Source organism: Dreissena polymorpha, chromosome 2 (genome assembly GCF_020536995.1).
Source record: "Dreissena polymorpha isolate Duluth1 chromosome 2, UMN_Dpol_1.0, whole genome shotgun sequence".
NCBI lineage: Eukaryota > Metazoa > Mollusca > Bivalvia > Myida > Dreissenidae > Dreissena > Dreissena polymorpha.
This window is the reverse complement of record NC_068356.1, coordinates 41,281,206-41,308,900: the sequence shown is the minus strand read 5'-3', so window position 1 is coordinate 41,308,900 and position 27,695 is coordinate 41,281,206. Positions and strand designations below refer to the sequence as shown.

Sequence of the window (27,695 nt, the reverse complement as noted above, 5' to 3'; positions counted from 1 at the left end):
TTATGATCACATTTTATTATTACTATGACAAAACAACACTTACCTGAATACCACAATGGATTCCACCCAAACAATACCCCACGCCCCTACCAGAATCCCTTCCCCCCAACCTCGTCCCCCCATATTTTTTTTAAACATCATCTAATAAATTACCACACCCCACATTATACCCCCCTCTCATCCCCCCTACCCTCCCTTACATTATACCCCCTCTCACTCCCCCCTCCCCCACCTCCCCCCAAAAAAACATTTTTTAAAACATCTAATAAATTACCACACCCCACATTATACCCCACCTCTCACCCCCACCCCAACCCCCCACCGGTTAACCCCCACCCCCAATTTTTTTAAACATCTTATAAATTACCACACCCCACATTATACCCCCCTCTCACTCCCCCTACCCCTCTTCCCCCCACCCCCCAATTTTTTTAACATCTAATAAATTACCACACCCCACATTATACCCCCCTCTCACCCCAACCCCCCTACCCCTCACTCCCTCCCAAAAAACCATTTTTTTAAACATCTAATAAATTACCACGCCCCACATTATAACCCCCCTCTCACCCCCACACCCCCTAGCCCCCCATCGCCCCAAAAAAAACATTTTTTAAACATCTAATAAATTACCACACCACACATTATAACCCCCCTCTCACCCCCACCCCCCTACCCCCCCCCCCAATTTTTTTTTAAACATCAAATAAATTACCACACCCCACATTATACCTCCCTCTCACTCCCCCCTATCCCCCTACCCCCCAAATAAAGGATTTTTTTAAACATCTAATAAATTACCACAACCCCACATTATACCCCCTCTCACCCCCCACCCCCCTACCCCCCACCTCCCCCACAAAACAAAATAAATATTTTTTAAACATCTTATAAATTACCACACCCCACATTATACCCCCCTCTCACCACCCCCCTACCCCACCAATTTTTTAAACATATAATAAATTACCACACCCCACATTATACCCCCCTCTTACTCCCCCCTACCCCCACCCCCATTTTTTTAAACATCTTATAAATTACCACACCCCACATTATACTCCCCCGCTAAACCCCCCGACCCCCCTACACCCCGCAATTTTTTTTTCCTTTTTATTTTTGAAAGATCGTCTAATAAATTATTGAATATGAACAATTTCCCCATGATGGCTTACATTATACTGTCAAGCACTCGAATAGTCGAGCGCGCTGTCCTCTGACAGCTCTTGTTAGGTCACAAGGTCAAAGGTCAAGGTCACAGTGACTCGAAATAGTAAAATGGTTTTCGGATGATAACTCAAGAATGCTTACGCCTAGGATCATGAAACTTCATCGGTACATTGATCATGACTGGCAGATGACCCCTATTGATTTATAGGTCACAAGGTCAAAGGTCAAGATCACAGTGACTCGAAATAGTACAATGGTTTCCGGATGAAAACTGACATTAGGTCAAAGGTCAAGGTAACAGTGACAAAAACGTATTCATACAATAGCTGCCACTACAACTGACAGCCCATATGGGGGGCATGCATGTTTTACAAACAGCCCTTGTTTCTTTTTGAACTTCATGATTCATTTTCCTTAGCAATTGAATTCCATGAGTTAAGCCTTATTTTTTATACCTTATTATAGTATCATAATTCATCTCTAACTGCTGTATGTCTGAATCTTTTTTCAGGGTTTAATACATCAAGGCAGAGGGGAACAACAAAACAGATGATCCTCTTGATGGCGATAATGTGGGAATTGATCCTCAAACACTGGAGATTGCTCGCATTTTACGGTCACCGGCTGACGAGATTACAGAGGAAAAAAGTTTGCCAGTGATAAAAGAAATAATCACAAAAATTTCCAATGAGTCAGTCCATGATAGAAATTACAATGCTTTGACCGATTATATGCGGCGCTTAGTCAATGTTCTTGGCTTTAGTGTACAGTTTTCAGTTAGTAAGACCAAAGAGATAATTAAAATTCTGCTTGTTATCTGGAATCAACCTAATGTCGCCAGATATGTTATGCAGGAAGTTTAAAATGAGGATATTTGTGCTCCTGAAAAAAAAACAATTGACCCAAACATACTGGATAAGATCCCAAATGCAGTTAAACAGTTGGATGACAAAGCCATTGATATTTTTTTTAAAGCATTACAATATGGAGAGGAAGAAGTTAAGAATATACGCCTGATGGTTGTTGGAATGTATGGTATGGGAAAAACTTCACTTGTGAACAATCTTATAAAAGACTTTAGAGATAAAAATATCAAACCGTTAAGCACCGATGGTATTGATCTCCACAGGTGCCAATTGATGGACGATGGAGTTTAGTGTTTAGATAAAGAACACAAATCACAGAAATATATAAAAAGGTTGGAAAATGCTTTCAACAAAAGGCCAGTAAACACTGATGCTGCAACTGCTTCTATTGATAGCACTGATAGCTTAGACGTCTTACACGTAGAAGAAAATCTTGATGCTGATCCAAGTGAAAAACAATTACAAACTGAACCAGTGCAAAGCAGGAACACTGTTGAACATCTTGAAAAAGATGATTTGGTACAAATGTTTTAACCTTTGGTAGAAAAAATGCAGAATGAAACCAACAAGATACCATCAGAGGACACCAAAGTTTCTCTTGAAAAAACTGAAAAAGAGATCACTGTGTCTGTTTGGGATTTTGCAGGCCAGACTATTCTACACATCAGTTCTTCTTGAATAAAAGGTCAATCTACTTAGTGCTGATGGACATGACAAAACCTTTGGATGAAGATGTAAAAGAGTTGGATGGTAGCGGAATTTTGTGTGGTTTGGTTAATGACTGTAAGTATTTAGATTTATTTAAGTTTTGGCTGAATGCAATCCACATGTATAGTGGTTACAAGACAACTACAGGGGAAATAAAACCAACTGTCATCTTAGTTGGAACTCGAAAAGACAAAATGGAGGGTACTGATAAAGAAAAAGAAGACATAAAGGATGAATACTTTAAAAATGCACAAATGTCATTTGAAAGAGATTCACCAATATTTAAACACATTCACGTGAAAACATTCTTAGTGAACAATCTATCTCCAACTGATCCTGATTTTGTTGAAATGAGAAAGGAAATCCAATGTTTAGCTGAGAATCAAGAATACTGGGGTACAGATAAGTATCCAGTTCGATGGATTCATATGGAACATTCTCTTGACAAACTTAGAGATGATGGAGAGTAATTAGTACACATGGATAAGATTGAAGAAGTAAATATTTCAAACAAACACAAACTTTATCTTTCTAAATAAGAATTGTCAGTGTTTTTGGAATTACAACACATGCAAGGCAATATCCTTTATTTCAAAACATCTGAACTGGAGCACCTGGTTGTTCTTGCTCCCCAATGGATCATTGAAGCTTTCAAGTGCTTTGTCACACAAACAAAAAAAATACAACCCAAAGCCATTAAAGATTGGGAAGACTTTGAGAAGCTTGCAATTCTTTAACCACAAGTTATCGATGAAATAATGAACAGCAGCCCTTCTCACGTAAATAAATACAAAGACGATGTCATTAAGTATATGGAACATCTAAATGTTATGGCAAAGCCAAAGGCAACAGAACTAAACGAAGGTGTACAGAATGAAACTGCTGTCCATTTAGATAACAATGTTGAATTGCTCGATTTCCACATTGTTCCTTGTCGACTCCCATAGACCTATTTACTTCACCTGACTGCACACGAACCCCAGTTTTAGGGTTTGTTTTTTTCGAAAGGTTTATGTCTCCATCCTTCTTCCATAGGCTTGGCCAATCACAAAAGAAGAGGACGAATATCGCCTATATAACGGATTGGCTATTTTTGCCATTCGCTCAACAGCACTCTAACCATCTGGTATAACGACTACATCATTTATGCAAGAATAGTGTGTTGTTCAACGAAGCATACGTCCGATATCGACTTCCACCTTTGTCAAGAAGTTCGAAACAAACTTTGGCAAAGTTTGCAAGATTTTGTTGGTCATTCTGTAGAGAAACCACGAACTGCTACAGCATTTTATATGTATATTCAGTGTCCTTCCATGAAAATATATGAATACAATAAAGGCATGCTGAGAGTCGCACAGTTCAATTACGAGAGTGAATTAGACTGTAAAGTATGTAAACGTCATTCAGTTGAAAGAGCAGATGCTTTGAAATATTGGTTCAAAAACGAACTGGATTCAGCAGACAAATGTGATAGCGATGATTTAAATAAACAAGCTGAAGATAAACATCTATAAAAAGCGGCCAGTGTCATTGGTAAAGAATACTGGATGCTTGGTATTGAGCTTGGGTTACGCAATGTGGAGTTGAACCAGATGTATGCTGACCCTGATTGTAAGGGCAATAAGTATGACTTTGTTTTCAAGTACTTGGTTAAATGGAGGAACATAGAGGCAGAGAAGGCAACGCTTCGAAATCTTAATAGAGCTATCAACGCAGCGCGATTGTATTCTAATGTGGAATCAAAGCCGGTCTTCTAGAGAGTATTAAGGTACTTGATTCTGTCAGAATTGAGCTTCTTTCAGTATGAAATGCTCATTTTTAATCAACAACTCAATTATGATTGAAAGATTTCGTCAAAATTAAAACATGCGAATAGGTATAACCAGCTATGGTTGACAACATGGTATATTTCGTTCGATGAATCACTGAATCAATAAATACATGTTATGAGATATCCATTCTGTCCATCTGTACGAGTGCCTGATGTCCGTTCAACAATTCCTGTCTCTCACACACATTTGCTATGTAGTTACTGATTTTAAAATAACAGCACAAACCTGTACACTGTCCTTGCAAAATGTGTCACGTGTAAAAACCCGTGAACCCACCTCAAAGGTCTTGGCATAATTAAGAGTCAGCTCATATTTTGCCATTAAACAACTTGCCTATTCCTGTATAAGCCATACTGTTGCCATATATAGATAGATTTAAATATAACTTGGTACATTGTAAATCGTCATAAAACAATGTGTCCATGGTAATTACCCTGGTCCCAGCCTCGCAGTCTCAAAGGTCGATGTCACACATCGACACTTAGAAGTCAGACGTCAAATTTAGGCATTTAACAGCTCACGGTTGATATAACTTACATGTAAGAGGAGGAGAGTGCAATAAGAGGACATACACGGTTAATGGACAAATGTTAGTGTTTGTTTAACAATTTAAGTTGTTAGTTTGTACGGCTGTAATGTATTTAAATATATGTGTAGTGAAGAGTGAGTTTTGTACAAAAATATGTTCAAAATTGTCCTTATGGAAAGATATGTAGGTGGGACAATTTCATATTACATGTATATGCTTAAATCGTTTTTGATGGTTGTAGATAGAGATTTGTAAACAGCATTATTGTTTTTATGTATTTGTTCTTAAGTCGCATAATTTGTTTGAGAATTGTGTTTCACAATGTTTATATGTAAACATATAATGGCTGGTTCTATTGTGGATTAAAAGGCTACCACTATTTCTTACTCATTGGGGCTCAGAAATTGCTTTTTTGTAAGCCCTTTAATAAGCAACATGTCTTTGATCTGTTAAAATGTTTTTCTTTTATTTAGTTTGTTTTATACATTTAAGATATAATTCTGAAACTTGAGGAATGAATGTATTAGGAAGGGCAATGCGAAAAAACAACATTAGTCTGCATATCGTAATTATAAAGTTTTTGCTCTTTGTTATTATTTCTTTTATTATTGTGTGATGAATAATTCATAGATTAAAAGCGGTATTCTTTTGAAATATTGAATTTTGAAGTGGATAAACCGCATCAAAAGCCATTAAATGCCTCAGTTATTGTGCTTTGTTAATTGCCCGCTTTAGGGGAGGGCCAACAATTGTTCGTTATCATTTGGCAATAATTTCTGCTTTCGGCTTTCGAAAACTCGAGAACAAATTGAAATAAACCCATTTTCCGGTTATTAACTTATGAATGAATTAAGGTCATGTGCACTGATGACACTGAGATCGCATATGGGTTGGGGCTCGTTAACGCAATCTCCAGTAAGTGGGAAGAAACAACCAGTTAACCAAGCTTACCAGATCAATGTAACAGACATGTCGCTTAAACCTTCACCACCACCTGCTTTTATGTAGGGCACGTTGCATCCCCTCAGTTCTTTTTCAAATATCTAATATCAAATACCGTATGTTGTATTTTGTATTTTGATTTTTTTATCTATATCTATAGCGTATTGTTTATATTGTATCTATTGACAAATAATTTAGAGGGTTGTGTCATTGTGGAATATGAAGCCAACTTGAAAATTGAGGGGCTTGACAAGTATGTTTCATATACGTAGGTCTTTTGGTCTTATGTTTTTGTATTGCCTTCTATATTTTGTAGCTTAATTTTGGTATAATGAATTGTTTGTTTTGTTTGTCTTGGTGCAAGTAATTATATACTATTTTATGATCCCTTTGAAACACATGTAGTGTTGTTATTATTCTTACGCTCACTATAAATGTACGCTTCTATTATAGTTAAACTTCTGTGACATAAGCACCTTTGTACCATTTATTTGAGTTTTATTTTATAGATTGTAATTTCTAATTTAAATTCAAATTTACTTATATATCCATGCTTAAAATGTATTTTGTTGAAGCTATAATACTATGTGTGACTACACGATTTTTAAGGGATGGCTTAATAATTTTTATGCCCCCGGTAGGGTGGCATATAGCAGTTGAACTGTCCGTCAGTTAGTATGTCAGTATGTCAGTCAGTCTGTCCGTCCGTCCGAAAAAAACTTAAACATTGGCCATAACCTTTTCACTATTGGAGATAGCAACTTGATTTTTGGCATGCATGTGTATCTCATGGAGCTAAACATTTTGAGTGGTGAAAGGTCAAGGTCATCCTTCAAGGTCAAATGTCAAATATATGGCGTCTGTCCGTCAGAAAACTTTAACATTGGCCATAACTTTTTCAATGTTGAAGATAGCAAATTGATATTTGGCATGCATGTGCATCTCACGGAGCTGCACATTTTGAGTGGTGTAAGGTGAAGGTGAAGGTCATCCTTCAAGGTCAAATGTCAAATATATGGCGTCTGTCCGTCCGAAAACTTTAACATTGGTCATATCTTTTTCAATATTGAAGATAGCAACTTGATATTTGGCATGCATGTCTATCGCATGCAGCTGCACATTTTGAATGGTGGAAGTTCAAGGTCAAGGTCATCCTTCAAGGTAAAAGGTCAAACAAAATATTCAAAGCGGCATTCTCATGAAGCTGCTCATTTTGCGTGGTGGAAGTTCAAGGTCAAGGTCATCCTTCAAGGTCAAAGGTAAAAAAATAATTTTTTTTCAAAGCGGCGTTCTCATGAAGCTGCACATTTTGAGTGGTGGAAGGTCAAAGTCATCCTTCAAGGTCAAAGGTATTTTTTTTTCAAAGCGGCTCAATAGGGGGCATTGTGTTTCTGACGAACACATCTCTTGTTTGTAAAGTTAATTCATATATATGTTTTAAAAATTTTAAAAGTGTGTAAATTGACTTATGATGCATAATTTAGCCTCACCTGAATATGTTGTGGTTTAATGTTTGTCTTGACAAAATCTAGACCAAGTTTGAATCTTTGTCAGGTGGGGTAAAACTTGGTCAAAATGTCAATTAAAAATTGTTTCTATTGCAGAAGTCACATTTATAGTTCAGTCTTGCTGAAACTTGTTCAGAATGTTTGTATTTACGATAACAAGCTCAAGTACAGTTCCGGGTCAAGTGTGGTAAACACAACTACGTTATTAGATAAAATCTTTATTTAAACACATAACTGATTAAATTTTGATGGATCCTGGTCAGATTGTTTATTTTGGTAATATCTGGGAAAGGTTCGACTATAGATCAGGTGGAGTATAACAGTAGGTCTCAAGTTCAAATCTATGAAAAATCTTGATACTTGTGTAGTTCAGAAATGTATTTATTGGTTGATGTACTCCATCTTGTCTGTATCAATATTTCTCAAATGAGCGACTGTCATTCATGTAATAATTGACACACAGCACATCTTGGAATTTTTATAATATATTGAATAAGCAGACATACGACAGTTAAACAGAGATGCTTCATGTTTTATTTATGTTTCTTTCACTGAAAATAATTTCCAAATGCACCCCTGATATTTTGTAAAATATAAAAATCTTTATAAAGTGTTAACATTCTATATTACTTTACAAATTTAATATATATTGTTGTACATATGTCTTTAAAATATCATATAAATTGAAAAAATCAATAAAGCATTACCACTGATTGTATCAAGGTCACCATTCAACGAAAACACCAAAATAATCTTAATGAATTGATTAGATGTCACGCATATGATTGTTTGATAGACCAGACTCTGAACACAGCACCCAAGACATGCCTTTGACATTTTATATGCTACTTTGTATGAGAGGGATCTACTTCATTGACAAATGTTAAGATCTAACAATTATATCACTGATGTTTGCATGTATATTTGTATTCCTTATAATGTTCTTCAATGTAATTGTTTTTCTACACAGTTAGTCAGTTACTTTTTAGTTTTAGCTCAACTTTGCAGAAAAAGCAATCTATTCTATCAGAGGGGTTAATCACGTGATAGTCAAGATGGCAACGTCCATGTCGAGACAAGAACTTGTCGCCGTTTTATACCCTTTGTAACTTGTATATTTAGCTCGACTATTATATATTAAATATATAAAGTGGAGCTATCCTACTCACCCCGGCGTCGGCGTTAGCGTTAGCGTTCCCGTGCAAATGTTAAAGTTTGCGTACCACCCCAAAAATTTTCATTGTCATTTGGCATATTGCTTTAATATTTTGCATACTTCTTTACCAACATGACCCCAACCTATAAACAAGAGCAGACAACTGTATCAACCATTTTGTAAGAATTATGGCCCTTTTATCACTTACAATATGCATATTATTGATAAATTTATGTAAAAGTTTGCGTACCACCTCAAATATGTTCTATGTTCTTTGACATATTGCTTTCATATTTTGCATACTTCTTTACCAACTTTGACATATTGCTTTCATATTTTGCATACTTCTTTACCAACATGATCCCAATCTATAAACAAGAGCAGACAACTGTATCAAGCATTCTGACAGAATTATGGCCCCTTTTATACTTATATAATTGAACATGTTGCTTAAATTGCCAGAACTTCTTTATTTATGATCACATTTGATTCATACTTTGACAAAAACAACACTTACCTGACATACTACAATAGACTTCACCCAAACCATCCCCCAGGCCCCACCCCAGAATACCCCCACTTAAAAAAATAAATATTTCCTCCCAGTAGGGTGGCATATTGCAGTTGAACTGTCTGTCAGTCTGTGCGTCCGTCCGAAAACTTTAACATTTGTCATAACTTTTGCAATATTGAAGATAGCAACTTGATATGTGGCATGCATGTGTATTTCATGGTGTTGCACATTTTTAGTGGTGAAAGGTCAAGCTCATCCTTCAAGGTCAAGGTCAAATTTTGCAATATTGAAGATAGCAACTCGATATTTGCCATTCATGCATATCTCATGGGGCTGCACATTTTGAGTGGTGAAAGGTCAAGGTCATCTTTCAAGGTCAAAGGTCAAGGTCAAAGGTTAAATTTTGCAATATTGAAGATAGCAACTCGATATTTGGCATGCATGCATATCTCACGGAGCTCAAATTTTGAGTGGTAAATGGTCAAGGTCATCCATAAAAGTCAAGGTCAAATGTCTAATTTTGCAATATTGAAGATAGCAACTCCATATTTTGCATGCATGCGTATCTCATGGAGCTGCACATTTTTAGTGGCGAAAGGTCAAGGTCATCGGTCAAGGTCAAAGGTCCTATTTTGCAATTTTGAACTTGTTATTTGGCATGCAATTGTATCTCATGGAGCTGCACGTTTTGAGTGGTGAAAGGTCAAGGTCATTTTTCAAGGTCAATGGTCAAGGTCAAAGGTCAAATTTTGCAATATTCAAGATAGCAATTCGATATTTGGCATGCATGTGTATCTCATGGAGCTTCACATTTTGAGTGATGAAAGGTCAAGGTAATTATTCAAGGTCAAAGTTCAAATTTTACAATACGATAGCAACTTTATATTTGGCATGCATGCGTATCTGATGGAGCTGCACATTTTGAGTGGTGAAAGGTCAAGGTCATCCTTTAAGGTCAAAGATCAAATATGTGGCTTCAAAGCGGCGCAGTAGGGTGCATTTTGTTTCACGAACACAGCTCTCGTTGTTTTCTTATTTTTGAAATATCATCTAATAAATGACCACGCCCCAACATTATTCCCCCTCTCCACCCCACACACAAAAAGATTATTTTTATTTGAAACGGTACAAAAAAAACCCCACAAGTTTTTATTATTTTATTTTTCAAAGACCGTCCAACCATCCCACCCAAGCTATTGCCATCAAACTTGAAATATAATCTTATAAGTTTGTTGTATGTCTTCAAAAATGTTCAATAGATAGTAGAAAATATACCTGAACTCAGAATCTTCTTTAATGTCTCACTTCTTTAAAACATTAGCGATCATTATGTTTCAATTATGGTCCTCTTAAAATTGCAGTAAGAATATGACTATATTGCCTCAGTAGCATGACATTATTGAATATGAACAATTTCCCCATGATAGCTTACTTTATACTGTCAAGCACTCGAAAAGTCGAGCGTGCTGTCTTCTGACAGCTCTTGTTAACATTTATTACACAACATTAAATGTGGTTACCAGTACATAAAGAATTTAGTATATTTTAAAGTAGGTACACATTTTTTTTGCTAACAAATGAATAATATTGCTCTTGAGAAGAAAATACGGCTATAAGGGATTTTGGTATATAGTTTTTACTTATGTGTTATTGTTCGTTTTTAATTGTTTGTAACTTTTGTATATATCAATGGGCAGTTAATTTCACGCCTTTCATTATGCTTAGGTAGAATAGATCCTTGTTGCTGATTGTTTACTAATTAATGTATTTAACGTTGTGTGTATCATAACTGTTCGTTCTTTTAACATGTTAACTTAGTGTTATTAAACATCCTTTAATTAATTATATTGGAACAAAACACAATTTAAATCAACATAGTTTATCATCCCTATTGTTTGCATGCTACAAAATTTAGTTTTGGCTTAAGTGCAAATTTAAACACAAGTTGAAGTTGCTTCTTTCTGATGATGATTCAAATCAATAAAGAAATACTATGGTATTGTGCATTGAAATTGTTCTGTTAATGATGGTGGTGGTTCACGACGACGACGATAGTCCCAGTAAGACATGAAGAACTGTTTTATAGTAATCTAATTTGTCCCTTCATCCTATATACATGATATGTCAGTACCTGTAATAATTCACAAGTGACCTATTGCACTATGTATAGACATACGTCCTGTGTTGGACATATTTTCAATTATCAAACTTTTGTCGTTTATTGTGCGTAGAAATGAAATATTTATATATACTTTTTGAGACAATTATTTTGAAAATATTAATTAACTTTGATTTTTGTTATAAATTGTATAACAGTTTAAGAATAACATTTTAAGATAGAGCCACTGTAATGATTTCCCGCGATTTCTTCAAAGATTGAAGAGCCTTTTTACCTGTTTACTTATGGATGTCTAATATAAGCAGGTACTAATGTAAAGTTGTCGTTGTCGAGTGGTTAAGGCGATAGACTTGAAATCTTTTGGGATCTTCCCGCGCAGGTTTGAATCCTGTCGACAATGTATACTTTTTGCGACGCGTTTTATTTCTTTTCTAACGTAATTTGATTTAATATAGCATATAAGCTATGTTTATTGTTTAATAGTAGTCCGGTTTTCCAGCAATAACACAAAAAAATGCAATTACTACCCGTATAAACCAAGCTTTGCATCGAAGTACAAAATGTTCGTATTTTCACTAGCGCCATGCGCTCGCGAAAATATTAAAAAGTAAACGGTAAATTTGTCTCTTTCTTGGTATTTTTGCTGTATATAGTGTATCTATATAAACTAAGCTCAAAATATTAGTTAAATGATACTATTTTGAATTTTATGAAACTTTGTTTTTAACCAACCCAATTTCTACTTGGCTGAGACCACTTACATTTCAAGGCGCTCTTCCATAGATAACAAGTTATAAAAAATAAATGTCTATAAAAGAATACTTATTTCATCTTATTTAAACTTAAACACCTTTACTGCATCTGTACACACCAACTGCATGCCCATATTTGGAAATCTGGATGAATTATGGCACGTTCATATACCCCAGGGGTGCAAATAAACCGGACAAAAGCCGAGCGTGGGGGTGGTTTTGAAAATAAATAAATATATTTTTTTAAGCTTGGTACTATTAAATAAATTAGAAATGAGAATAGTCATAATCATGCAGTATTTTATTTTAAACCGTTTTAAACACATAACATCATCTAGTTAGCGAGGCTGTTTTCGGAGAAAACCCGAGCTATTGTCATAGCCAGCTCGTCCGCCGTCCGACGTCCGCCGTAGCCGTCGTGCTAAAACCTTAACATTGGCTCTAAAATCAAAGTGCTTCCACCTACAACTTTGAAACTTCATATGTAGATGCACCTTGATGAGTTCTACACGCCACACCCATTTTTGGGTCACTAGGTCAAAGGTCAAGGTCACTGTGACCTCTAATATCAAACTTTAACATAGTTATTTTGTTAATAAACAATTCAGTGGTCACAATGTTATTTTGTGAAAATATTGAAATAAAAAGTATTAAAATTAACTCTAAAAGTATTTATCATTTGTGTGTATGCATAAATTACCCATCTAAAATCCATTAACACATCAATTGTTTGAATAAGGTACGCGTTGACCACGGTTCGAGTTGACTACCGTGTGAGTTGACCAAAAAACATGCGAGTTGACTACCGTGCTAGTTGACTAAGGTGCGAGTTGAATGTAAACTATTTTAATATAACCTTACATGGTGTACACACCGGTCTTACTGACCTGTGTTCTAGCGCGAAAGGAATTGTGGGTAGCACTTCTTTTACGAGTGAAAGCGAAAGAAGGTCAGGTAATCGTGCTTCGGATAATCGCTATCAGTCTTGATAGAGATTCAAAATCACATTAAAACATAATTTAATAAAATTTCTTTAAACTGTAACGTGTGTACCGTTCCTTCGGGATATATATATAATGGCTTTTCCTCGGGCTTTCCTTAGCCGTGTGATTTGATAAACAAATAATATAATTTGCCTCTATACAAGCCGGTTCCGTATGCCCTGTGCGACTTGGATTGCTTTGATCACTTGGGTTGACTTGGGTCGACTTGGGTTGACTTGGGTTGGCTTGAGTCGACTTGGGTCGGCTTGAGTCGACTTGGGTTGACTTGGGTCGACTTGGGTCGACTTGGGTTGACTTGGGTTGACTTGGGTCGACTTGGGTCGACTTGGGGTGTCTTGGGTCGACTTGGGTCGACTTGGGTCACCTAGGGTGTCTTGAGTTGACTTGGGTCAACTTGGGGTGATTTGAGTCAACTTGGGTTGACTTGGGTCACCTAGGGTGTCTTGGGTGACTTGGGTCACCCCGGGTGTCTTACACCTATTGCAACGAGTCTGCAATGTCCCCCCCCCTCTGCGTTATGCAAGGAAGACAATCGGTCAGTGTTGTACAAGCGACAATCGGTAGCTTGACAGACTCAGGCTGACCTACGAGACCTGACACGTGCACTAACTGGAATGGAAACCTTTGACCCGGACTTATATACGAGTCTCTAGGCTACCCAGCAAGCTATGGTATGTTGTGCGCAAAGTTGCCAGGGTCACCTCCACTCGAAAGTATCCAAAGTCACAGAGATGTCCCTTGCTCAGGCTGACCTAAGAGACCAGAAACGTGCACTGTCTTATATTACCAAAGGAGACCTGTGCCCGGACTAATATATGAGTCTCAAGCTTACCCAGCAAGCTATGGTATGTTATGCGCAAAGTTGCCTGGGTCACCCCCACTCAATAGGCATCCAAAGTCACAGATACTTCCAATGGTATAAGGTCTCTAATTAATGCAACGTATTTAACGTTGTGAACTGTTCGATGAAATACATATTGTGCATCTTAATAACCGACTTGTATTATTAAATCATCAAATTATGTACATAAAAATACAATGATCAATCCAAAATACACACGCTATTTGCGTGGAACGTACCGAATGGTCGAATGCTTGTTCGCGGGAAACGTACTTTCGTTTTGGTGTAAATAATAGGAAAGAACTCAAAGAATAATGAACCTAAAGGATAAAATACCGGCCAAAATCGTCACAAAAAGACATTCCGTTTTAAACAATCAATAAAAACGATTTTTCTTTCATTATTTACATTTTCATTCCTACGCAGAACTACTTTGGCAGAAGCATAATTCCCCAAACCAGGGAATGTGATGCGTCTTAGTATAGAGGTGACAATAACGTAGTGACGTCACCATCTATGTATAGAATGTACATCCTTACACCGGTGTGACGTGAAACTCGTCAGACCATGAGAAGGGTCAGATAAACGGAAAACACAGAGCACTGCGCATGCGCATTAGAACATAAATAAACAAAATCATATGTGTGAGAACCGTCAGATACAGGTAATAGTGAGCAACGATTCTTTCCATTATTTAATTATATTTGCAACAGACACATGACAATCTATGCATGATATTTCATGTATAACTACGATTACAATTTACCTTCAATTTTACTGCAGTTATTTACTAAATGTTTCTTAACGACATCTGTGCACAATGTCGCTACTACAGTCGCTACTACACTGCGGTGCGTTCAACTTCAACGTCTCATTTAATAATGTATTAGACTAATGCGGACACTTGTGCTGAATGTGCTTTTTATACTGAACAAAAACAATTTCGTCGCAAGTGAGATAATTTCTTTTAAGACTGATGTCTTAACAAAATACAGGCGAAATAGTTATTTTCAGATAGTTCTTTTGCAACCGACCTTAAGCCTGGCACAGGAGCTTGAAATTCTATCCATAAAGCTAATCTAATGGCTAAATAACAAAAAAATATACCCCTTTATAGTATATAGACTACCATATAGGGGTATATTTTTGTAATATTAGTTATTATTAGTTTTATGGATAGAATTTCATACTCCTGTGGGCCTAGCAACCCTGATTTGTTGATATCTTTCTTCTCAATCTCTTCTTCTTCTTCTTTTATAATAATGGCTATGTTCAATACTGATACATTATGGCCATGCGTGGGGGATTAAAAAGAAATAGATTGATAGGTTTCCCGAGTTACTCAATCCACTCAGGAAAATCCTATCAACAGTGATAAAAAAGGTGCAAAACCTAACACCTTAAGCCCCTAAGACCTAAATATATACATATACAACTGTGCATGTGGTGAGAATATTAGTCGTGTTAAAAACAGGATAAAAGCAGAATCATGTGATCTAAGGAAGGAACACTGATGTAGACAGCACTGATTTAAATCCAGGGATCGTATCAGCGCTGACTACATAAGATGGAAGTGTGTTCCATTGTACAACTGTTCTTGGAAAGGAAGAAAATTTGTGGTAATCTGCTGTACTTGGTGGTATTTGGTATGCCATGTGATGGTGATGGCGTGAGTGTCTAATGTATGGAGTGAGATAGTGAAGGGGTTTGACATCAACATGATTATATACTATTTTATAGAACAAAATGAGTCTAGCTTGTTGTCTTCTTGATTGCAAGGTATTCCAATTCAAATCCTTAATTATATTTGTGACCGTGCACGGTGTCTTGCTGTAATTATTTGTTACAAATCTGGCAGCTCGACGCTGAACATTTTCAATTTTATCAATATCTTTCTGATGGTAAGGGTCCCACACACTAGAGCAATATTCCAAGGATGGTCTAACAATGCTGTTATATGCCGCTGCCTTAGTTTCCATTTTAGAAGAATGAATGTTTCGTTTTAAGAAACCTAAGCTCTGGCTTGCTTTACTACTAATTTTATTTACGTGAGGTGACCAGTTTAAAGTTGAGCTTACTTCAACGCCAAGATAAGTGGCTTGGTTTACAACAGACAGAGGTTGATTGTGAAGAGTGTAGGCTGTTTTTAATGGTTTACGGTTTCTCGTAACATGCATGATATGACATTTTTCTATGTTAAAAGACATCTTCCATTTCAGCTCCCACAATGATAGACTATCTAGATCTCTCTGAAACTGAATATGTTCAGACTGAATGGCAGTCATCATTTTTATAAGATTAAGAACACACTTAACAATAAACTTGTCATGATTTTGATATAAAGCATTTAATAAATCGTATACATGAATGATCACCAACACACTGTTAATAGTGCTCGATTGGTCATTGTCGGCTCGGGTACTACTTACATGTACCCCGGGTAATCTTAAGTATACTTACATGTACCCCGGGTACGGTAAATATACTTAAACGTACCCGAGAAATTTAACGCTAAATCAGTCGTTGTCAGCTTTTTAAAAAATATTAATTATATTCACATTTATGTCTATTTTCTGTAAAATGGCCTCTATATTATCGAAAACTCATACTCAAAAAGCCTGTTGACGCAGTTTTTTTTAAGATAAGTTTGTTTAAAATAATTGGTAGCGCGTTTTATGACATCAGATTTTAGGCGGAAATACAACTCGGGTACAGTCTAATATTGAACGGGTACGATTACGTTTATTTACCGTACCCATGGTACATGTTAGTATACTTAAGAGTACCTGGGGTACATGTAAGTAGTACCTGAGCCGACAATGATCAATCAAGCATTATTAGTGAATATTTTCCAAATTATTTTCATCTACACAACATATGTAGCAAAGTTGGCAACTGTTTATTTAAAAAAATCCAAATAAAATGTAAAATTCTAGGAAATAAGGATAAGTCGTAGATTAGATATTTTATAAATTGTTTGTTAAAAGAAAGTGGCTAGCCGTACGGCCCTGTACGACAAGCCAATATACTTTATATAGGCTTGCCATACGGGGCCGTACGACTAGCCTATATTGGCTTGTCGTATGGCTCTGTACATTTAGCCTTTCCTATAGGGAATGTTTAGCCATACAGCTGTTATAACAAATAAATATATTGATTATTTATTGATCTACGTGCAGATATCTTTGCCATGCATTATGAGAACACGTGCTAATACATGTACTTAAAATTGTGTGCTACCACGCAGGCTGATTAGATGCTAATTGTTTTTTGCTACATGAACGTCAGGCAAGATAATAAGTGCATATGTTTTAGCTACTTAGATAGTGAAATTCCGATTTTTGTGCATAGTATATAAAGGGTGTAAAAAAGGGAGATATGAAAATGTAATTTATTTCGCCAAACAACAAATACAGCAAGTAATATAAATCACAGTTATGTAGTATTTAAATACGCATTGTACATTAATTCCTTAAACCCGGGTTCAAGACTTTGAACCGCGGTTCAAAGTCTCTTAGCTCTATAGTTAAGAAACGACCAATGAAACCGTGACATTTGCCTTCTAATTGTGGTTTAACCTCCGCTGATTGGTTGTCTCTGAATTATGTAGATATGAGATTTGTATCTTTTTTAGACGCAATTTGAACCGCGGTTCAAACTCTTGAACTCGGGTTTAAGGAATAAATAGTTAACTGTTTAAATAATGAATGTGCATTCCGCGCGTCTTAACCCCAGTTTAAGACTTTGAACCGCAGTTTAAGACTTTAAACCGCAGTTTAAGACTTTGAACCGCAGTTCAAAGTCTATTAACCCTATAGTTAAGAGAGGACCAATAAAGAATTAATGTGCAAACGGCACTTTGAACTCCGGTTCAAAGTTTCTTAACTATACAATTGACTGTAAAATAATAAATGTGCATTCCGCGCCTCTTAACCACAGTTTAGGACTTTGAACCGCAGATCAAAGTCTCTTAACCCTATAGTTAAGAGATGACCAATGAAGTCCCGGTATTTACCTTCAAATTGTGGTTTAAGCCCCGCTGATTGGTTGTCTCAGATAACAGATTTATATCTATGTTTAGACACACTTTGAACCGTGGTTCAAAGTCTTGAACCCGGGTTTAAGGACTTCATGTGCAAACGGCATTTTGAACCCGGGTTCAAAGTCAATTAACTATATATTTAACTGTTAAACCGTGGTTTAAGGAATTAATGTGCATTTCGCGTGCCATACATGTACCACTGCCTTATTTAAATGATCATTCATTAGTGAAGATTTTCACCTATAGACAGTTGTGATAAAGAGATCTTTATCAAGCAAATTGTTGGTTAAGAACCTTGAAACTTTCCCACATGGTAGCTACGAGCATATGTGCACATAGTAGCTACGAGCATATGTGCAACCCTGCACTATTTGGAATTTTTTGATCAGACCCCTGGGTCAAAAGTTATGGGGTTGGGGTGAGGCCGGGTCAGAGATTTTCACTCATTTTTGTAGGTTATTTTACATTAACTTCTTCATTTCTACACCGATTTACTTCAAATTGATACTGAACCTCTTTTATTACAATACGGTCAATCTCAACTATGCATGGCCCCATTACCAACCCTGGGGCACCCCGCCAACAAAGACCACGCCCACCCAAAATTGCCTTTTACTATAACTTCTTCATTTCTACACCGATTCACTTCTAATTGATACTGAACTTCTCTTATGACAATACGGTCAATCTCAACTATGCATGGACCCATTACCAACCCTGGGGCACCCCTGGGTCAAACATGCGGTGTAGGGATACTCGTCGGCCTCTACCGCGCCATTTCTAGTTATTACATGTATAAGTTTATTACTTCCTGTGAGATTTGTCAGACCAACTCTTTGTATGCTATAATGATTATGATGATGATGATGATGGTAGTGAGGGTTACTTGTCTTCATTATAATTACTGCCCATTAGAATTGTCAGACCAACTCTATGTATGCAATAATAATGATGATAAAAGTAAAAGTGGTGGTAACTTGTCTTTGTAATCATATAAATGATTACATGTTTATTACTGCCTGTAAGATTTTTCAGACCAAATCTATGTATGCAATTATGATGATTATAAAGGTGGTAGTTGTGGTAACTGGCATTTTTCATGATAACATGATTATCACTGCCCATGAGATTGGTTAGACCAACTCTATGTATGCAATAATGATGATAATAAAAGTGGTAGTGGTGGTGACTGGCCATTCTCATGATAACATGAGTATAACTGCCTGTGAGATCTGTTAGATCAACTCTAAGCATGCAATAATGATGATGATGAAGGTGGTAGTGATGGTGACTTGTCTTTCTCATGATAACATGATTATAAGTGCCTGTGAAATTTGTGAGACCAACTCTCTGTATGCGATAAAGATTATGATGAAGGTAGTAGTGGCGGTTACTTGCCTTTCTCATGAATACATTGATAATTACGGTACATCCCGTGAGATTTGTCAGACCAACTCTATGTATGCAATAATGATGATGATGAAGGTGGTAGTGGTGGTGACTGGCCTTTCTCATGATAACATGAGTATAACTGCCTGTGAGATTTGTCAGACCAACTCAAAGCATGCAATAATGATGATGATGAAGGTGGTAGTGATGGTGACTTGTCTTTCTCATGATAACATGAGTATAACTGCCTGTGAGATTTGTCAGATCAACTCTCTATATGCAATAATGATGCTTTCTCATGATAACATGAGTATAACTGCCTGTGAGATTTGTCAGATCAACTCCAAACATGCAATAATGATGATGATGAAGGTGGTAGTGATGGTGACTTGTCTTTCTCATGATAACATGAGTATAACTGCCTGTGAGATTGTCAGATCAACTCCAAGCTGCAATAATGATGATGATAAAGGTTGTAGTGGTGGTGACTGGCCTTTCTCATGATAACATGAGTATAACTGCCTGTGAGATTTGTCAGATCAACTCCAAGCATGCAATAATGATGATGATGAAGGTGGTAGTGATGGTGACTTGTCTTTCTCATGATAAAATTTATATAAGTGCCTGTGAAATTTGTGAGACCAACTCTCTGTATGCAATAAAGATTATGATGAAGGTGGAAGTGGCGGTTACTTGCCTTCTCATGAATACATTATTAATTACATCCCGTGAGATTTGTCAGACCAACTCTATGTATGGAATAATGATGATGATGAAGGTGGTAGTGATGGTGCCTTGTCTTTCTCATGATAACACAAGTATAACTGCCTGTGAGATTTGTCAGACCAACTCCAAGCATGAAATATTGATGATGATGAAGGTGGTAGTGATGGTGACTTGTCTTTCTCATGATAACATGAGTATAACTGCCTGTGAGATTTGTCAGATCAACTCCAAGCATGCAATAATGATGATGATGAAGGTGGTAGTGATGGTGACTTGTCTTTCTCATGATAAAATGATTATAAGTGCCTGTGAAATTTGTGAGACCAACTCTCTGTATGCAATAAAGATTATGATGAAGGTGGTAGTGGCGGTTACTTGCCTTTCTCATGAATACATTATTAATTACATCCCGTAAGATTTGTCAGACCAACTCTATGTATGCAATAATGATGATGATGAAGGTGGTAGTGATGGTGCCTTGTCTTTCTCATGATAACACAAGTATAACTGCCTGTGAGATTTGTCAGACCAACTCCAAGCATGCAATAATGATGATGATGAAGGTGGTAGTGATGGTGACTTGTCTTTCTCATGATAAAATGATTATAAGTGCCTGTGAAATTTGTGAGACCAACTCTCTGTATGCAATAAAGATTATGATGAAGGTGGTAGTGGCGGTTACTTGCCTTTCTCATAAATACATTATTAATTACATCCCGTGAGATTTTTCAGACCAACTCTATGTATGCAATAATGATGATGATGAAGGTGGTAGTGATGGTGCCTTGTCTTTCTCATGATAACACAAGTATAACTGCCTGTGAGATTTGTCAGACCAACTCCAAGCATGAAATATTGATAATGATGAAGGTGGTAGTGATGGTGACTTGTCTTTCTCATGATAACATCAGTATAACTGCCTGTGAGATTTGTCAGATCAACTCCAAGCATGCAATAATGATGATGATGAAGGTGGTAGTGATGGTGACTTGTCTTTCTCATGATAACATAAGTATAACTGCCTGTGAGATTTGTCAGATCAACTCCAAGCATGCAATAATGATGATGATGAAGGTGGTAGTGATAGTGACTTGTTTTTCTCATGATAACATGAGTATAACTGCCTGTGAGATTTGTCAGATCAACTCTCTATATGCAATAATGATGCTTATAAAGGTGGTAAAGGTGGCGACTTTTCTTTCTCTTGATTGCTTGATTATAAGTGCCTGTGAGATTTGTCAGACCAACTCTCTGTATGCAATAATGATTATGATGAAGGTGGTAGTGCGCACTTGCCTTTCTTATGAAAACATTGATAATTACTGCCTATTTTTCCTTCTGTACGGACGGGAAGCAATGTACCCGAGTCAGTTGCAGACTGTGGCTCTTGATGTATGTAAATAAAGCATCTTTGATTACATACTTAATATGTTGCTGACAGGAGTTTAGATGAAGATTTAATGTTTTCCATATCCTGTGTCAATTAATTGTTTTAGTCCCACATTCTTTAACATATCCTTGTTATGTAAAGGCCTAGAGTGAAAAAGAAGGGGGCAGCATAGCGATCTCTTATTGGTTCATCCCTCCTGCCCCTCATGGTTTGTCAAAACCAAAAATACGAAACAAATGCTTAAATTTTATACATTTTTAGCTCACCTCAGCACTACGAGCACATGTTGAGCTATTTATGCCCCCGGTAGGGTGGCATATAGCAGTTGAACTGTCCATCAGTGTGTCAGTCAGTTTGTCAGTCTGTCCGTCCGTCCGAAAAAAATTAACGTTTTCCATAACTTTTGCAATATTGAAGATAGCAACTTGATATTTGACATGCATGTGTATCTCATGAAGCTGCACATTTTGAGTGGTGAAAGGTCAAGGTTATCCTTCAAGGTCAAAGGTCAAAAAACTAAATCCAAGGGAAATAACAAGCTTTTAAGGGAGAGAATTTTTATTTTATATCTTTTGGCCTGTACAGATCAATTTCACAAGGGAAGTCATATTTTTTTAAAGGATATAATAAAACCAAATTTTAAGGTCACGGTCTTCCTTAAAAGTAAAAAAATACAATCCAAGGGAAGTAATAAGCTATACAAGGGAGATAATTTCTAAACCTGCCTAATGATATATTTAAATTTTATATCCAAGCGGCGCAAAAGAGGGCATTGTGTTTCTGACGAATACATCTCTTGTTCAATCACCTTTTGTTTGTCGTTGGTAATGCGTCATCATAATTACCTCGTGAACTTTCCCTTTCAGGCCACATTTATTGTCCAATCTTCCTGAAACTTGGTAAAAAAATGTGTCCCTATTATATTTTTACCAAGTTTGAAACTAAGTTGCCAGAGGTCAAGAAATAAGTCACTAGGTAAAATTAAAGAAAAGGTTTTTGAACTCCCTAGTTTCATGGCTAAATCTTTACTAAACTTGGTTAGAATCTTGACATTATCTAGGTCGAGTTCAAATCTGGGTCAGTGAGTCCAAAAACCGGTTCAACTGTTTAAATTTTACCAAAATCTTGTGACTACTATAGTGGCCACATTTATGACCCAATCTTGACGAAATATTATTTTTGAAAATACCTAGTCCAAGTCATGTGTATCCAAAAACTAGGTCACTAGGTCCAGTTTTGATTATTTGGTTACATGTACCTCAAACTCAGGTGAGCAATTCAGGGCCATACTTGTTAAACAACGAGTATATTTCTTGATCACCACCTAAATTATAAGTGTTTAGAATAAGGAATTCCCTAGAAATATTTAATTATTACGTCAACGTTTATGTTGTATGTTCAATTTATGTGCTTTTTCTTTTACAACGATATATTTCTTGTTCTGTCTACATAATAAGTTATATCTTTTCTCAAAAATTCATCAACTGCACTTATGAATAAACACTCACTTTGGAAACAAACATGGAAACAAAAATTATATTTTATGTTTTGTCAAACTGACAGAAAAACAATTCTGGATATTGACATATAATGGACTATTTTCTCCTTCTTAAATCAAGTACTGGTATGATTCATTCAAAATGAAGAAGTATATTTGTTTAGAAATGTTCTTTAGAAGAGTAAAAAGACTTGTTTGTTACACAAATGTAATATTAATCAGCAAAAGCAAAAAAATCATGAACAATACTTGTTCCTTTTTTTGGTGGATTGTTTTATGATGTGCATTTGTCTTTTTTTCATCAGGACAAAAAAGGTGTATTGTCCGACCCAGACATGATTGAAAAACAATCCAGTGTGCGAAAGCAACAAACAGAAACTGCAGGAAAAGTTGTACTGGACAATATGTCTAAAGCCAAAGAGACTAATTTCAAGCCAACAACAAAAAAAGAAAATTTGATCAAATACATGTTGGGGCTAGAGTGTTAAAGTTCAATGCTTCGAGGGCGGCGAGAAAAGCCAAAGGAAATCTTGAAAGTAATTACACTGGACCATATGTTGTAGACAATATAAAAGGGAATATTGCAACACTTAAAACAATGAGTGGACAAGTTTTGAAGTCTGGAGTGTCCCTCAACAACTTAAAAATATTTGTGGAATCAGCAGTGGAATCAGCAGAAAGCTTCAAACAGGAGTCAGCAGAGTAAATACAATACAATGTATTTGCAGTTTTACAGAAAAGCCAAGTGTTTGTCCAGTCAGCTCCTTCATTAATGAGGCTTTAAAACTAAATCAAGGTCAAATACACTTAATACTAAAAAGTAAAGATGGGCACTAAAATTTTGTGTGTACATGGTTTACGTGCATAAATAATTTGGAATTGCATATTTTTTTAAATTATAGAACAACAAAGTAAATGTTGAAAATGGTTCATGATAGTTCTATGTATACATATTGTTAAATCACTCATTTTAGGGCAATTATAATTTTTTTGTTTAAAAAGGCAATCTTACTGAACATTTGCAGATTTTAGGTGATATTGATACTGATTTTAAGGTGATGCCATGTTTTATAGTTAACTTGAATGTACAGATATTTTTCAATTCATTGCTTTGTAACTGAATTTATGTATTTTTTACCACCTTCCTGTAACTTTTAATTTAGTGTTTTGTTGGAAATTGAGATTTTCATGTTAAAAAGTATGCATTATTCAAGATAGATTAAATCAAAGACAAATGTTGATAAGTGCACATTGATAATATTTCATTCACTATGTGTGTAGTTTCCTATCCTTCACACAAATCAGGAATCATGTAAGAAACAAAAATTTGTTTGCAGCTGGTTGTAACTGCATGTGTAATTTCTATTCAAAATGATGGTTTTAATAACATGTGATTCAATTAGAAATGCATTTCTCATTTTGACCAGTTAATAATGGATAATCAGAGGATATAAAAAAAATCATCAATTTACATAATGAAGTATTAATAACACCATGTTATTCGGGTACAGACAACTGTAACATTTATTAATTTATATGAATCATAATTACTATATGTGCTCATGCATACATGTTGATTATTGTTGATGTCTTAATAAACCAATAGTATATTATCAATATGTGTTGTTGCTCGAAAATATGTTTTTGTAGCAGGAAGTGCTTTGGGCTTTGAGAACTCCACAAAATATTAATAAAATCCTTCTGTGCCTTTTATTTCTGAAAACAGAAGTAGCCAGTTGGTATTACACATCTCCTAAACAAGTACAGCACAATGAAACTTAAAGGTTCTATAAATAAATTCTAATTTTTTTATAACATCTTATCCACACACAAAATATTGATGATTGTGGTGCTCAAATCGCAAAACCAACTGTTTGGCAAAAATAATGCAGATGGTTAGATTATGATAAGTGCCAGAAAAAACAAACTCTGGAGATAATAATTGATATGATAATCATTGCTTGACAGAATCACAATTGACCTAAATATTTATTTGTGTGGTGATGTATTTTTCAATGAGTGCTTTAAGATTCCAAGAACATATTGACTTAAAATAAATAATTTGATGGCGGAAATGACTTATTATTTCATGTTCATGAACCGGTTTTTATATACTTTGTAGACTTATCTTCTAGGCGGTGAGGACTTTTAGACCACCTCGAAAGGTGATAAACTTCAACTATATTTTGACCTAGGTCAGTAACCGACTTAAGAATATTATGCAAACATAATACTGATGACTGATGAGTCTGTTGTGTCTTATATAATCAATGCTATTTAAAATGTTAAGTCCATTTCAACCTTAAGACTAATAATAACAAGCAAATTCATTAAATTGATATCCCCCGCAAAATAAATGTTGAATATTGATGGATGCAGAACTTACAGAAAAGTTTATTTGAAGGGTTGTACCCTTTCTCACTTATTTAAAAGTTACAACATAAAAAAACAATGGGCAATAACTCTTATTTAATAAAGTGAAGGGTTATGGTTCTATTTATGAGATATAGCCCTGAAAAGTTACATCATACAAAAACAATAACAAGAAAGGGCAATAACCGTTATGTAAGAAAGTATACGATTATGGCTCTTGTGCATTGATAATTATACATCCATGAAGTTTCATGTTAAAATCTTGTATAGTATCTGAGATATAGCCCTAATAACATCATACCAAAACAACAAAGAGCAATAACTCTTATTTCAGAAAGCGATGGGTTATGGTTCTTGTGCATGGCACCTTTCCTCAGCAATATTTATACACACATAAAGTTTCATGTTGAAAACTTATATTGAGTTTCTGAGAAGAAGCCCTGAAAAGTTTGTGAGAGACTGCACTGACAGACAGGCAGACGGTACATTTTAGTATATTTAGTGTACCCGGGGTACAGTTAAGTATACGTAAGAGTACCCGGGGTACTTTTAAACAGTACCCAAGCAAAACCGACAATGTCTGACAGACTAAACAAATGATGATAGTGGTAACTTTGATTGTATGAAATATATTATAATACAATAATTTTCTTGAATTGAGAGTGTACATGTGAATTAGCTAAAATAATGATAAAAACAGCGTTTAGGATTATACATTTCTGGAATTGAATTTTGTTTATAATCATTTTTTATCTGAAATAATATATATATATATTCTGAAAATATTTTCTTAAATCAATGTTAGATATTTCTATTAAAACACTGCAACACCATAAAGTACACATTAACCTATTTATTTACAACATAATGCATGTACATCATCGATATATATAACATTTGAAACGAACATCGTTCAAAAAATCAAATGTTTGCATGGTGATAGAACTACTGTTTTGATATCTTTGTTGTGAACAACGTCTTTACGTTGGTAATGTAACGACTCGCCCCCTTAACGACTCGCCCCATAACGACTCGCCCCACTTTTTATAACGACTCGCCCCACATGTATAACGACTCGCCCACATGTATAACGACTCGCCCCACATATATAACGACTCGCCCTTTCAAAATAAAATGTTATATTATATATGGTAATATAAATGAAATAAATTCATAATATTAATTTAAGGTTCGGCATTGTTTGATAACCATCGTTCAGCGTTTTTTTGCCTTATACCTGACCTTAAATACGTCTATTGTAGGCATATTCTGAAAAGTAATAATTTTTATTTTATGATTTTTTTTACATCTTTGTTCAGTGACAATATAATCATAAAGCAAGACTATTGGATATCGGTACTTTTGTCTCATCTCATACTTTCCTTTATATTTATAAAAAGAAGCAAAGGCTAAGATCATATCGACAATTAAAGATTCCCAGGTTAAATTACTCAAGAATTTAGGGATTATCGTTATAAAGGAGACCGATGAATTAACAACATAATTGACAGGTACATTACCGCGGGCGGGTGATGACAATCAACAATACACGTGTCATAATCGCGAAAGCGTGAATACCTTGTTTCGTGGTAAAGATATTTTCATATATACGGGTATTGAAAGGTAAGAAGAATGAAAAAAAGGTCTTTGCCGAAATTTATTTTTTGCAGAAATTTTACGGACACAATTCATCTGTAAGATAATTTTTTATTTATAATTTTAAAATAACCATTATAATCTTAAATCTACCTATTTATTACCTTTAAAATGCTAATCAAATGGCGTTTCTTTTAAATTTTGGTGTGAACAATTAGCGCGGAAAGTTTTCAATGGTTTCAAATAAACATTAAACGCTAATTAAATGGCGGCTCTTTGAATTTGTAGGTGTGAACAATTATCGCGGAAAATTTGCAATGGTTTCAAATAAACAAGAAACCATTTGTGATAAATCAATTAATTCCACGATTTGTTTAATTACTTAAATGGTTGTAACTTTAATTGAGTAATACGTGCCACTGCGGAGTTTAGTATTTAAAGATGTATACATGATTATATAAACCATCATTTTAAATTGATAATTCGACTAACACGATGCCTGCGCTTTGCACTCTGTATTTGCAGCGCAGCTGCTGGACTTGTGTTCAGCCATGTACGGACCTGTGTAAATAGTTGTTGTTGCTGTATTTGTTGTTGTTTGTGTAAATAGTGTTTAAATTTGTTATGAATAAAACGTTTGAATAAAATCATTTTCATAAATTCAATGTTGATAATATTAAGATATAATTATATTGATTACCCGGTACTGATGTATTACTGTCTTTTTGTAAACTTTTCTT

General features: G+C 35.5%; 2 protein-coding genes and 1 long non-coding RNA gene across 6 annotated transcripts in view; 1 reads left to right on the top strand and 2 right to left on the bottom strand.

Moving 5' to 3' along the window:
* LOC127866753 (uncharacterized) overlaps positions 1 to 27,695 on the bottom strand; it is a 213,232-nt gene that overhangs the window by 10,545 nt on the left and 174,992 nt on the right. The window lies entirely within an intron of this gene.
* Positions 1 to 27,695, bottom strand: part of LOC127866754 (uncharacterized) — a 195,517-nt gene that overhangs the window by 10,220 nt on the left and 157,602 nt on the right. The window lies entirely within an intron of this gene.
* Positions 21,423 to 24,603, top strand: LOC127866764 (uncharacterized). Its single transcript, XR_008043094.1, has 2 exons — positions 21,423 to 21,490; positions 23,292 to 24,603. It is a non-coding gene; the product is annotated as an uncharacterized LOC127866764 (long non-coding RNA).